The sequence below is a fragment of the Toxorhynchites rutilus genome, chromosome 1, assembly GCF_029784135.1.
Source record: "Toxorhynchites rutilus septentrionalis strain SRP chromosome 1, ASM2978413v1, whole genome shotgun sequence".
NCBI classification, from domain to species: Eukaryota; Metazoa; Arthropoda; class Insecta; order Diptera; family Culicidae; genus Toxorhynchites; species Toxorhynchites rutilus.
The window spans coordinates 75,804,627-75,817,510 of record NC_073744.1 but is presented as its reverse complement, the minus strand read 5'-3'; the positions used below and the strand labels follow the sequence as shown (position 1 = coordinate 75,817,510).

Here is a 12,884-nt window from a genome sequence, read left to right as displayed (position 1 = left end):
ATGCTTTAAGCGATTCCCACACTTCTTTAGCACTTTTCTTCTTCTTGACAAGACTGTATTGCGACTCTTCCAAACACAGACAAATTGTCGCCATAGCACGCTGATCTTCACGATCCCATTCTTCGCCCGCTCTCTCCGGCTTCGGTGTTGTGATCACATTCCAAAGTTCCTCACGAATGAGCAGCATCTGCATTCGAAAACTCCACGACTGCCAGTTTCCGTTGTTCAGTCGTGCGAAAGCGAGTTTCGATACATCCGCCATTTTGTTATCACCAGCACGTAGCTGCCGACCGGAACGAGAAAAAACATACCAAACTGTATTGCGAAAAACACACCGAATAAAACGCACAACTTCCGAAAACGCGAACAACTTTTCGAAATTTCAATCATCCACTGGGCCCATAACCTGTGGGAGAATGAAGAACAGTGGGAAAACACGTTTATCGTTATAGAAACACACGCGGTATAAAGAATAAAAGTATATTTATTTGGACGAACTTGACTCGAGCACATGTAGTTTTGGAATGAAAAAATATAGATGATATGTAAAGAAACTGGCTCCTCTGACGAGCGAAAAAGTGTTGCCCGATATGTGGAATGTTTTGTATTCACCGTATTTCGACACAGGGTGGTCCGTAAGGGTTGATGATTGTTACACTCCGACATAAGTTTCACCCACTGAAACTGTTCTGCTCTGCAAGAAACATCGGGCTGTTGTGCTAATAATATCACAACAATGATTATATTAACTGAAAGAATTCTCTTATGCCTAAATGGCTACTGTGTAATGTATCATATTCAATGGTACGGAAGGAATATTCTTACGTTTAAAAATGGCTGCTGTGTAATGTACAATTTATAGATACGAATATAGATGAAATATGTAACATGCACAAGATTAAAATTGGCCTCTGTTATAGCTAAAATGCTAATGGGCCTGTATAAATAAACAAATGGGATAAAAAATACATAGCTCCATTCAAATAGCTTTTTCCGATCTTGTTGTTCCGTTGTTGCGCTTGAGTCTCATCTTCGGCTCGCAGTTCACGGTCCTCGAACTATTTCAAATGTTTTCCACGCTCTTCGTTTCTCACGAAAAAATAACCATTTTGAAATGTAAGCTTCGACAAGCATTCGATGTAATTCTGCAGCAGTTTTTTAAGTGTTAGTAGACTTCCAATGCTGAACACAAATCGTACAAAATCCGACTTGTTCAAAACTTCAAAACAAACGTATGATGCAGAGTAAAACTTGTTTTGTTTTGAGTTTAAATATTTTCTTAGTTGCCTAATCGAGACAATTTAGCGTAACAGTCTCATAAAAATAGTTTTTCGACACACATTGAAGACAAATTTACTCGAATTTTTGCAAAGTTTTTTTGCCAGCCAAGTGGTCGAAAAAAGATAGAACTGAGGAATTTTTAAGTGTTGCCTCTGCCCACATCAGAAAGTTGATTCAAGACAACCAAGATGGGTGCGACGTGATATAAAAAAAAAGTCACAGGAGGGTTGTGTCCAAGACACGACCGCATAGTTGACGTAGGATTCCGATAGGCTTTCTGTTGATTTTGGATATGTTACATTAAAGAGAACACATTTCGGTAGGAATAAAAGTTCTCCCTTCTCCTTTTTTGAATTGCCGATTTCCCCTAGGCAGCTTGGTTTTGATGTCTCTGTTAGGGAACACATTTTGGTGGGAATAAAAGTCCTCCCTACTTTCATGTATTTGCAATGCCGATTTCCCCCAGGAAACTTGGTTTTAATGCCTCTGTTAGGGAACACACTTCGGTAGGAACAAAAGTTCCCCCTACTTACATGTATTTGCAATGTCGATTTCTCCCAGGCAGCTTGGTTTTGATGTCTCTGTTAGGGAACACATTTCGATAGGAACGAACGAAAGCTCCCCTCTACTTTCATCTATTTGCTATGCCGATTTCCCCGGGGAGCTTGGTTTTGATGTCTCTCATAGTGACCCGCGGCATGTGTCGTCAATTTCGACCAATCATAAGTGGGTATTTCTGTTAAAATAGGGGTTGAGATTTTTCAATTGCTCGATAGTTAGTTTCATGACATATATTATTTTCTTCAATATAAAAAAAATGTTATGGAGTGCCGAAATCGATTGACGCAAAAATTTCATCAATCCATCATGGAATTACTGAGCAATAAGCGTTTGAAATTAGACAATTTTCACGATGTACTCGAATTTCGATTTTCAATTTGTTCCCCAATATATTCCCGAAAGACGTAATACTACGTCAAAAAACAAATACATTTAAATTTTATCAATTCAAAACTGCCTTCGGGCCTGCTAGTTCGATGGAAGATTAATCTGCCTCCCTAAATGAATATTGCTCATGGCGTCGCTTGGTGCCGCCGAAAGCAGACTCGTTTGCTGAGGAGTGCTGAGCGACAATCGAAATGTCTTTCTAAAGGTAGGTCGAGAAAGAGTATGAACTAGTTTTCTTCGCAATGGCTTTCTCAGGGCTAGAGACGAATGAACGTAAAGTTTAAAGTCTCTATAATTCAAAAAAAAAAAGAAAAATATTGCTACCAGATGTCACGAACTTCGACATTTTTTGCTACTATGATGCTACTCGCCCGTGTAGCTTGCGCAAAGGCACCGCAAAAATATTATTTTATAGAATTCCTTCATGCATTTGTCTGATATGGGCTGTGTATCGTTCGTTCTTGTTTTTGAAGGGACTTTAACCCAAAGGTCATTCGTCCCTAACGGGCTGTGCGCTCCGTTATATACATGCATGCATATGTCCTTCGCTTCTTTTGCCAAATCCAGTAACAGGTGGTTGATGAAACGTATGTTTTTGACGTGATACGTTCCATGTTAGTTGTTAGTAGAAAATGTAAAAATAAACAGTATTTTTGATCGGTTTTATATAGTTTTTGTGGTAAGTGGAAAACAGTAAAATAAACTCTATTGTTTCAAAACAAATTGATAGTCCTGAGAAGGTCTGGTATGGTTTAATGGGTTGTACGGAATCTGCTGCGTTTCAGTCGGATATAGCAGTTTAGTTTTGGGAGCGGTAGCTTTTACGGAGGTGCACCCGTGGCCGAGTGGTTAGCGTCTCACATTATCATGCCGGGTGTTCGGGTTCGATTCCCGTTCTGGCCGGGGGATTTTTTCGTCAAAGAAATTTCCTTCGACTTGCACTGTGATCACGCGTATTCTAGAGCTTGCCCCTCGGAATACATTCAAGGCGTGTTATTTGGTTTAGAAAATCTCAACTAAGTATTAATAAATGACGCTAGTTAATGCATACGTTGAGACGGCAAAAGTTCCACAGGGAACGTTAACGCCATTCAAGAAGAAGAAGAAGCTTTTACGGATTCGCTGATGCTTTCCTTGACTTTGGCGCCATCGGCTTCTGTTCGTCGATTTGCGAGGGTTTGATTGGCACCACTACGATGAGCTAAACGACGGATAGCGGGTGTGATACGATGTGATGCAATGCACTTCGCTCCTCTGCCTCCTTTGCCGCATCCAATTGTTGATGTGAAGAGGAGCGCACCAGCAATGCACACTAGATTTAATTCGATGCTCTCCGCTGCTTCCTCTTCTTTGCTCCCTTTGCCGCACCGTATCCATCGTTGGTTGCCGATGGCTTCCTCTCCTTTGCCGCACTGTATGGTGTTGGTTGATTTGTAGAGCACTGCACACTAGAAGCCCAGATGTTTGCCGATGTGAGCGTTGAACGAGAATGAGAAATCCAAAAATGTTACCGTCCTTTTATATCAGTTGGTATGTGAGAAATAGGCGCCCCCCACTCGCTCGCCATGCAAATATTTGACTTATCGGGGAACGAAAGAAGCGAAAAAGAAATGACGTCAATTTCGACCAATCAGTACCGTTTGGATAGGGGTTGAGATTTTACAATTGTTCGATAGTTAATTACATGATATATATTATTTTATTCAAGGTGAAAAATTGTTATAGAGTGCCGCAATGTTTTGATGTAAAAATCTCATCAATCCGCCATGAAATGACTGAGCAATACGCGTTTGAAATTGGACATTTTTCACGATGCGATCGATATTCGTTTTTCAATTTGTACCCCAATATGTTCCCAAAAGACGTAATCCTACGTCAAAATTGTAAACAATATTCAAGCTTGTTGCAGGATAATAAATAATTTAATCTAAAGGTTAATGAAAAACTCCATGTTTTGTGGTACTGTGTGAATGTAAAAAGCACTGTTCTGTATGCTCAAATAAAAATATAGAAGGCGGAAGACATCGAACTAATTATTTCTACGATACATGCAAAACCAGGACTACATGTTGGGAACTGTTTCGAAAGATATCACATGAAAGAGAATTGTAACATATAATTTTTATATGAAAAACAGCTCATTAAAACACATTTTCAGTAAATGTCTAAAATTTACAAAAAAAAATCATTCCGCCAATTTACGGCTGGTATGGCGACCGTTCTCCTTCAAATGAGGGGCTTAGAATGAAAGGGGTGTAAGTGATTTGATCGATTTCTCTACATCGACTCTCTCTTTTGGTCATAGCTTAGCTGCAAACTCATTCCCAGCTGTATTTTACAATGTGGAATATAGGCCAGAACCTCATCTATCGGATTCTATAGCAAACTCAAATTGGAATGTTTTTGCATTTGAGTAATTAACTAAAGAAAAAGTTGATGAAGAGAAATCGATCAAGTCACTTACACCCCTTGCATTCAAAGCCCCTCAAATGTGATTTGAGACATTCTTCATCGAATCCAGAAGGGGCGTGTCATCGACGTCAAAGTCGACACTTTTGAAATACGCAAACCATTTTCGTGCTGTAGGAGAGAAGGTATACACGTCGCAAATGTCCCGGGCTTCTCCGGCAGCTTTTTGATCTGGAAGAAAAGCAGGTGTCGAAAATGTTGATTTTTTCCTCCTGTGTATTGCATTTCCGAGACTCAAAACTAATCTCTTCTTGATCTGCAATCATTACTGTAACCATTCCACCGATTTTGATCAATTTCTGTCGATGCAAATATTACACTGTAAACTATTTTCTATCAAAATGCAGACATGTTCATTCAGACGCTAAAATGTTACAAACAAATAATTTTTTCAACATCATAGATGTGTTATTCGCGCATATATGCTGCATCTCCACGTGTTTCCCTTCCTTCGAGGAATTTTCCGTGCAACATGCCGAATTGAATTCTATCACTCGAACAAAATTTGCTAGTAATCGCGATTCGAAAAAAAATACAATTGTAATCAATTTTTTACCAAATAGTATATACAGTTTAGTAGCAATTTTAAAAGCAGTTGAACTGTTCAGTGCTCCGTCGAGCGAATAGTTGCAGTGCAGTTAATCAGAAGTATAAGCATAAATCAAGGGTACATACTGTCTGGAAAATGATTTTAACTGTAGGCATACAAAAAAATAAACACATACATACAACTTACCGAATGTGAAAAAAAAACTTATAGAGATATTTAAACATGTTGATGTAGCATAACAAAGTCGTAAGTATTGAACCACTCTTAAGAAATATGAAATTTATAGTATCTACAAATTGAACTTTGCAAGAAATATGATTAGACTACCTAAATTGGAATATGAAAAAACCACGAAAGCAATATTTTATTGATAAATTTTCTTACTAAAATCATTTTCTCGGGATATAAAAATGACTAACGTTTACCTATTTATCCGCTGGATGTAGCACTAGTTGATTTTCAACTCAAAGGAACAGTGAATTATGAGTAGAACGCTAATATTGCAGCACCAATACGAAAAAGATTATTGTTTTACAATCTGTATATTGACACACAGCACAAACTTCTTCAAATAATTGCATTGCATGATTGAATACAGTTTCCACGAGCGGTTTCCTGAATAAACAATTCGTAAACGACAAATACACACAAAAAATAAAATTTAAATAACCTATATATATACACATACATATATTCAACGTAATTCTTCTGAATGTTTACCGATTACAGTTTTATAGAGAAGAGGAAAAGCTCCGAATAAATTAACAGACGTTACGTATTTTGCGACAACTGTTGTATTAGAACGAACTGATTTTTCCCGCTGTAAGTAAATGTTCTAAACTCAACAAATACAACGTTTGTGGCTTGAGCGATGATATGATTAAAATTTCCAAAAAACAACAAAAATGAATTGAAGGAAAAAAGCAACACATCAAGACCAGACACGGTTGTGAAATATTTTTATACCATATGTGTTTTTCGTTTTCTGATGATTTCTACAGTCAAGCCCTAAGAAGCGAATAACGGCTCTGAATGCTAGGTTTGGTCAAACATTTTTAACGAAGTGCTAATAATTTACATTGCGTAACGGTCGGAACGTTTTGCCACTTTTTAAATGATAAAGATTTCTATAGAGAAACAAAGAGAGCTTACCAAGAAAAAATCTAAATTAGGAGGAAAAAACCTTGTTATATTAATATTTCGCGCATTTTCGCTACTGGCCTAAGTTGAAGCGTTTTAAACGTCCTATCGCCTGTCTCCCTCCCCCCGACAAAAAAAAGTTCTAAGGCAAAAGTTAATATAAAGTCAGTAGCCAGCGTTCGGTGCAATCAAACTCCGAATATTATTTTTTTACAGATAAACATTTTCCAGCACAGACATTACTAGTAGTTTAGTACAAAGTACCATATTCTCGCTCTCATGTTCAAGAGACATATTGTGAGAGACCAGCGAGAGTGTGACAACACAAACAAAAAAAAGTCGGAGAAAAAAAATGTCAGACAATATTTATACTATATTTTAAATTTTCGGCCAAAACAGATTTTATTTCATATCCATATAATTTTAGAACATTTTTAAAAAACTATAAAAACAATAACAAAAAAAATGATATAAAAACAAAATTCAAGCCTTATGAGAATCGTTTTTCGAGTAAATATTATCTACTTCTTATCTGTAATGATACATGTTCTTGAATGTATTTTCTAGCACATATTCAAATGTATGTGGATCGAATTTACTGTTTAATGATCTCAACAACCGAATACACACTCACACACATACACTGACACTCATTTGCCATAATACACGTACACAATCAGACAGGAGTAAACAACAATTTCTCAGTCGTCTCTGTTTGATAGATAGTGAAGTTGAAGATGTACACATTACCAAATTGTATTTGTCAACTAGGAGAATACAGTGGACGATGGCTATCTAGTTCTATCGTTGAAATTATAATTGAAAAATATTGAAGTAAAACCACATATCATAGAAAGAGCAAATCTAAGGTAAACATCCGAAAGAATTCCTATACATAGTACTTTTATCTAACTCTAACACATTGAAGTAAAAGGGAGGAGAAAGAAAAACAGAATCACTGGAGAATGATAAACAAACATGATAATAATTTTTGGCGTTGTACACATATATAGTAACGTGGAGACAAACATGACAAAAAGGATCATTAATATTTATTCACCACTAAGAATCCTATCCATTTGAAATCATCTCATTATTGAGAATTAATACAAACTACTACTAGTGTTAATTTTTTTGCACAATATTTACAACAAAAATAAATAAAAAAGCATTACAATTTTTAGAAGGAATTACGAGGAATATTAAAACAAGAACTATTTTTTGAAACAATTATAAACAAAAAAAGATAACAAGCAAGAGTTTTAAATTTATAATATGATATATAGATCAATTATTATTATTCTTACAACTATTACATTGCGTTGAGTAGTTGCAGTTTCCAAAACTGACAATGAAACACCTTAGAAACAGACAAGACAGAGAGAACAGGATGAAGCGTCACTTCTAGAGGATCACAACAACTATTAATATAGATTGCAAGCAGTTCATTCCACGCATTTCAAAGCAACCAAAAACAAAATAAATGAGTAGAAAAAATCAATACCAAAACGTAAAGTATCGAAAATAAGCGACAACAAAAATTCAACATACAACAAATCAAAAATGTGTGCAGTGTACTTAGATGACGTAGAGAGTGAAATGTGTAAAATAGAATTACCGAATTTAGAGTCACGCGTTTTCTTGTTGAGTGTTGTTCAAAATTTTCTGTCCAGTTCAGGTTAGTCGGGTGCAGGGTAATCGTGAATAGTCTGAAGGAATTATCTAAGATATGTTGCTTGCAGGAAACTACTTTGTTTTTCATTGCAAGCTCATTTATTCTGTAGGACCTTCTGATTCAGTTATTTCAACATTGTGTCTACCGATTTTGACATTATTAGGATGGTAGAACCGTATCAATCGGTAGGCAAAGTATCATTTCATAGTATTTGAATGGGTCACTGTGATACTTTATACGATCAAATTAGACAACCTGTTTGATATTGGAGTACTAATTATCGTTGATGTCTATAAACGTTTTCCTGATGTTGAAATCGTCCAAAACGATCTAGAGCATCTTCACACCGGAGAGGTCTCACTCGACGATGGAGCTCGTCATTTGAGACCGAATTATATACCTCAGGCATCGGTTTACGAAGACCTGAAGCTTCCGCGGGTTTCTTGCTGATACGTGCTGATAGGTGTTCCATCCACGGTTCAGTTCAAGGTCGATAGTGCGCACCATGATCTCGTTGATGACGATGAGGAATGGTAGTGGTGAAAGTAAACATCCTTGCCTAACACCAGCCGCGACCCGGAATGGGTCAGATAAGACCCCATTGTGCAAGACTCTGCACGCAATGGCCTCGTACTGCGCTTATATTAGATTGACTAGGATTGGGCGATCTGGGATCGATATTCAGAAGATCGATCTTTTTCTCTCCGATTTTCGATTCAGATATTCAGAAGATCGATCTTTTCCTCTCCGATTTTCGATTCATTGGGTCGATTCTTTGTATCCCAGAACATCACCAAAATCGATTTTTTCTTTTCGGTCTTTCCGATCTTTTTGTTTGAAATTTTTTTTTCCAGTGAACATTGATTTTAACAAATTTTATAACCATTGGATTCATTCCAAGGTTTCCCAATTAGTGGTCGTAAACTTACGAGGACCTTTATGTTGATAATCATAATAAAATGTCTTTGAGGTTTTAATAGAAATGTGAAATGTTTATTCCATGTTTAAAGAAAAGATACCACTTTTATAGAATAAGTAAAAAAATGGAAAAAAGCCAATCGATTCAGCAAAGATCGATTATTTGGTACCGATTTTATTAGTGAATCGATTCCTACGCCATTCAGAAAATTGATTCGTCAAAATTGATGTTTTTCTAAAGATAGCCCACTCCTAAGATTTGGGGGTTCATTCGGAACTCCCTTGCGGCTCAGGGCGCTCCAGAGGTTATCGTGGTTAAGGCAGTCGAAAGCTTTCTTATATTCGATGAAAACCAGGTGAAGAGACTCCTGGAATTCATTGCTCGATAATGGTGCGCAGTGTAGCAATGTCATTACAGGCCCTACCAGCTCTAAATCCCGCCTGCTGCCGTCGGAGCGTCGCGGCGGCCCGCTGGTCCTCGACGCTGCCATCAACAGGGACATCCTTAGCTCGGATCCCAAGTTCATCCACAAAGGACCTTTTCACGTACTAGTCGGCCTGTGTTAAAACGATGACCGAGCTTTGCTACTCGCCCTCGGCACTCCTTCCTTCGGTACTGCGTTTATTCCGCACGTCAAGCAGGGTCCGCCTGAACATTCGACTGATGCAGATGCGGTCAAGTTGGTTCTCAATTAAAACCATCACTTGAGACTCACGTAACTTTGTCGCCATGTCGTTGCCACAAAACTCCGCAAGCAGTTCGCCGTTTTCGTTCATCTTGTCTAGACCTTGGCGTCCCATGACGCGCCTATAGTCCATGTTGTCGAAACCTATCTCCGCGTTGAAGTCATGAAGTCGGAATCTTGTACACGACGGCATTTAGCTGGCTGTAGTGCTCCTGTTGCTCGACAGCGTTGGTTGTCGCGTAACTGTAATTATTGTAAGGTTTCGCACCCGTGTTCTGAATCTGGCTACGATCACCACGTTGTGGTATGCCAGACTAAAGTAGTACCTGTCCCGAGGGTAGCCGGTGTTCTCCAAAGGTCAGCCACTTAAACCCAGCATCTCGAGCTTCATGCGCCTCGCCTCGCTAGCCAATTCGGCAGGCTTACAGGCTTCTACAGGGTCAAAACTTTCCATGTTCCAATCCGTGTCCGTTATTTCATGTTAAAATTCGTTGCCGTTAAATCAGTACGTATTCTTCTAACTTGGGTTTCCGTAATAGATTGTTGATTTCGGATGCAGTGTGTTATTATCCCAATGATCCTATACTCCGCAACGAGTTTGCTATCTTAGCTATAGCTTCGGAGGAAAAGCATTCCGTATTCAGCCGCTGGATGCCAGACAGACGCTGCTTGAGCCGCACCTCCATGGTGAACAGACGCTTCCACAATCAGGCATTGCCAGCACGCTGAACGGCCCTTCACTGTTCATGGCAATATAGATGCAGTTCCCAGCATTAAGATCAGTTATGCCTTGTAACATTGCACTGGATCGGGCACGGAAAAAATGACGTGCTCTGCTGTTGAGGCGATCTTGCGTATCCGAACCGATGTAAGGACTGCCTGAGGAAACTGTGGCCATATTGGAACTGTGCTATTGAGCTGCCATTAAGTCACCGACTCTGATTTCATGAACTTCCGGATTTCATTGCTTTCCTACCTTCCATAGCACACGCTGTCCTCCGTCAAGGTCATGTCAAAGGAGCAGACCACTTCGGATAATATGAGCCGGTACGTTCTATCAGGGCTTCTCTTATTCTCAGGATCATTTTCCCAGAATAAACCCTGCGGAACTCCTGTCGTAATTGTAAATCGCCTCTGACCCGTGGTTGTCCCGTAGATCAGCAACCGGTTCTCAAAGTACCATGTTAAGAATCTGTATAGATAGTCTGGAACCTTCTTTTTGTGGAGCGCTATAGCGATAGTCTCCCAGCTGGCACTGTTGAACGCGTTCCTAACCTCAATCGTTATCACTGCACAGCATCGGTTTCCAATAGGCTTCCGTTTCAATGCCATCTCAGCTCTTTCGCTCGCTGTGCGAATGGCATCTACCGTAGATCTTTTTTTCAGAAATCCAAGTAGCACTCGTCTACACTCTTCTTCACTTGCTGTCCTGAACATATAAGGGAATGTCAGGCCTACTACTTTTTGAGCCACTTTAGAGATTTCATCTAGGCCAGGTGGTACAATGGTACAACGAATGGTTTGGTGGTCACTATGAATGTACTTCACTCAACTGTCGTTACCCGAGGAACACGATACAGCTTCACGATCATTGCGACATCACAGTTTGTTTTTGTCGTTGACTTCCCCAACAGTTTATCTGCAATGTCGCAGTGGCTGAGGTGAATTTGGGTGTCCTCCATCCAGTGGCGTAGCGTGACCGGGTGACACCCGGGACGGATGTCTTGAGTATCACCCCTCCAATCAAATTTTGTTAGCCAGTCTTTGTTTCCGTTATCTAATGAAAAAACAAATTTACCAATCCAAGGAACCTAAATGGGCCTACATGGGCTGAAAAGACCTTGGATTTTTAGTTAAAACAATCATTTTTTGGGCAAAGCTGTATTTTATCCTCAATTTAATTTCCTTCGAGGGCAATACACTTGGTATAGCGAGTATCCAACATTCCCTCTCTGTGGAACGAAACGTCTAAGTCTAAGTTCGAAATATGCCTCAGTGCCACTCTGCAGACTGCCTATTAGACTCAGGAGTGTGGTAATGGATCCACGTTTCGTCCATTGTCACAAAACTTTGAAAGAAGTCCACTCGATTACGCTTCAACAACGTCAAACCGGCTATTGAATCATGAACGTGCCGCTGGTTTTGGTCGACGGTCAGCAGACGCGGCACCCGTCACTCGGATAGCTTTTTCCTGTCTAAAATGTCGTGCAAAATGCATTCCACTCGTTATTTTGAAATGCCCACGGCCTCAGCTAACTCGCGTAACTTCACTTTACGATCGTTCAAAACTAGTCGATGCACTTGTTTTGCGATTTCTCGATTCGTAGCCGAGGCCAATTTTAAATTCACTAAACCACCGATAAACTGTTGTTCTCGAGCGAGCAGAAGTGGAACAACATTTCGTCAACCATTGACTTGATTGTTCAGGAGTTTACCATCATTAATGTTCATTAATCTATTTTTATTGGCTCCATTCAGTATAATTTAGTGGAGGCGAATGAACTGCAAAGTTTAAAGCCTCTTAAAAACTAAGAACTGAACTGAGTATAATTTATTTATTTTTCGGATTTGAACAAGTATAACAGTTTAATTATGTGCAGTACTGAAATTATTAACAATTCTGTCCACTTGACTTACTCCGATCAGCGCTCACTTACTAACCTGAAAAGTGTTCGTACGTTCGTTGATGTAGACATCACCCACACCCTCTTTCCCAAAAACCTTGTTCGGTAGAAAATATTCAAAACGCACCTTGATAGTGCGCGAGCCAATTGTATTAAGCATGAATAATTACAACAACAATGAGACACGACGAGAACAACGCACGCCACTGTGTAACGTGAAGCCAGCAGTTAGTCTCGGTAGTTCTTTACTTATATCATCAGGGTATTTCTTAGTTGACACTATTTAGAAGCGAGTAAAATTTCTGCAGGATTTTGTATTAGAGACATACTCAAATATATTGAAATGCATCAAGCAAAAAAAAGGTATGTTGATATATACAAGACATATTATATATATACAACGTACATATATACATTTTTGCAGCTTAATAGTCATATTTTCCTGGTCAAATGACAAAAGTTAGAAGAAAGAGAGAAAAACACAAAAAAAACAAAAAATTAAAAAAAAAACGAAAAATACTCGACGCGCACCCCACAAAAAGGAGTAATATTGGAGAATATGAGATTCACAAAAAAGCAAAACAAGGAAAGAA

The 12,884-nt window shown here is 38.9% G+C and overlaps 1 protein-coding gene across 2 annotated transcripts in view; it reads left to right on the top strand.

Annotated features, from left to right (window-relative positions):
- The window catches only part of LOC129771336 (brain tumor protein-like), a 58,971-nt gene extending 46,087 nt beyond the window's left edge, over positions 1-12,884 (top strand). For both annotated transcript variants that reach the window (XM_055774881.1, XM_055774888.1), the window contains exon 6: positions 1-12,884. This exon is cut by the window's left edge and continues 28,829 nt beyond it. The gene's annotated coding sequence lies outside the window, so the exon portion shown is untranslated.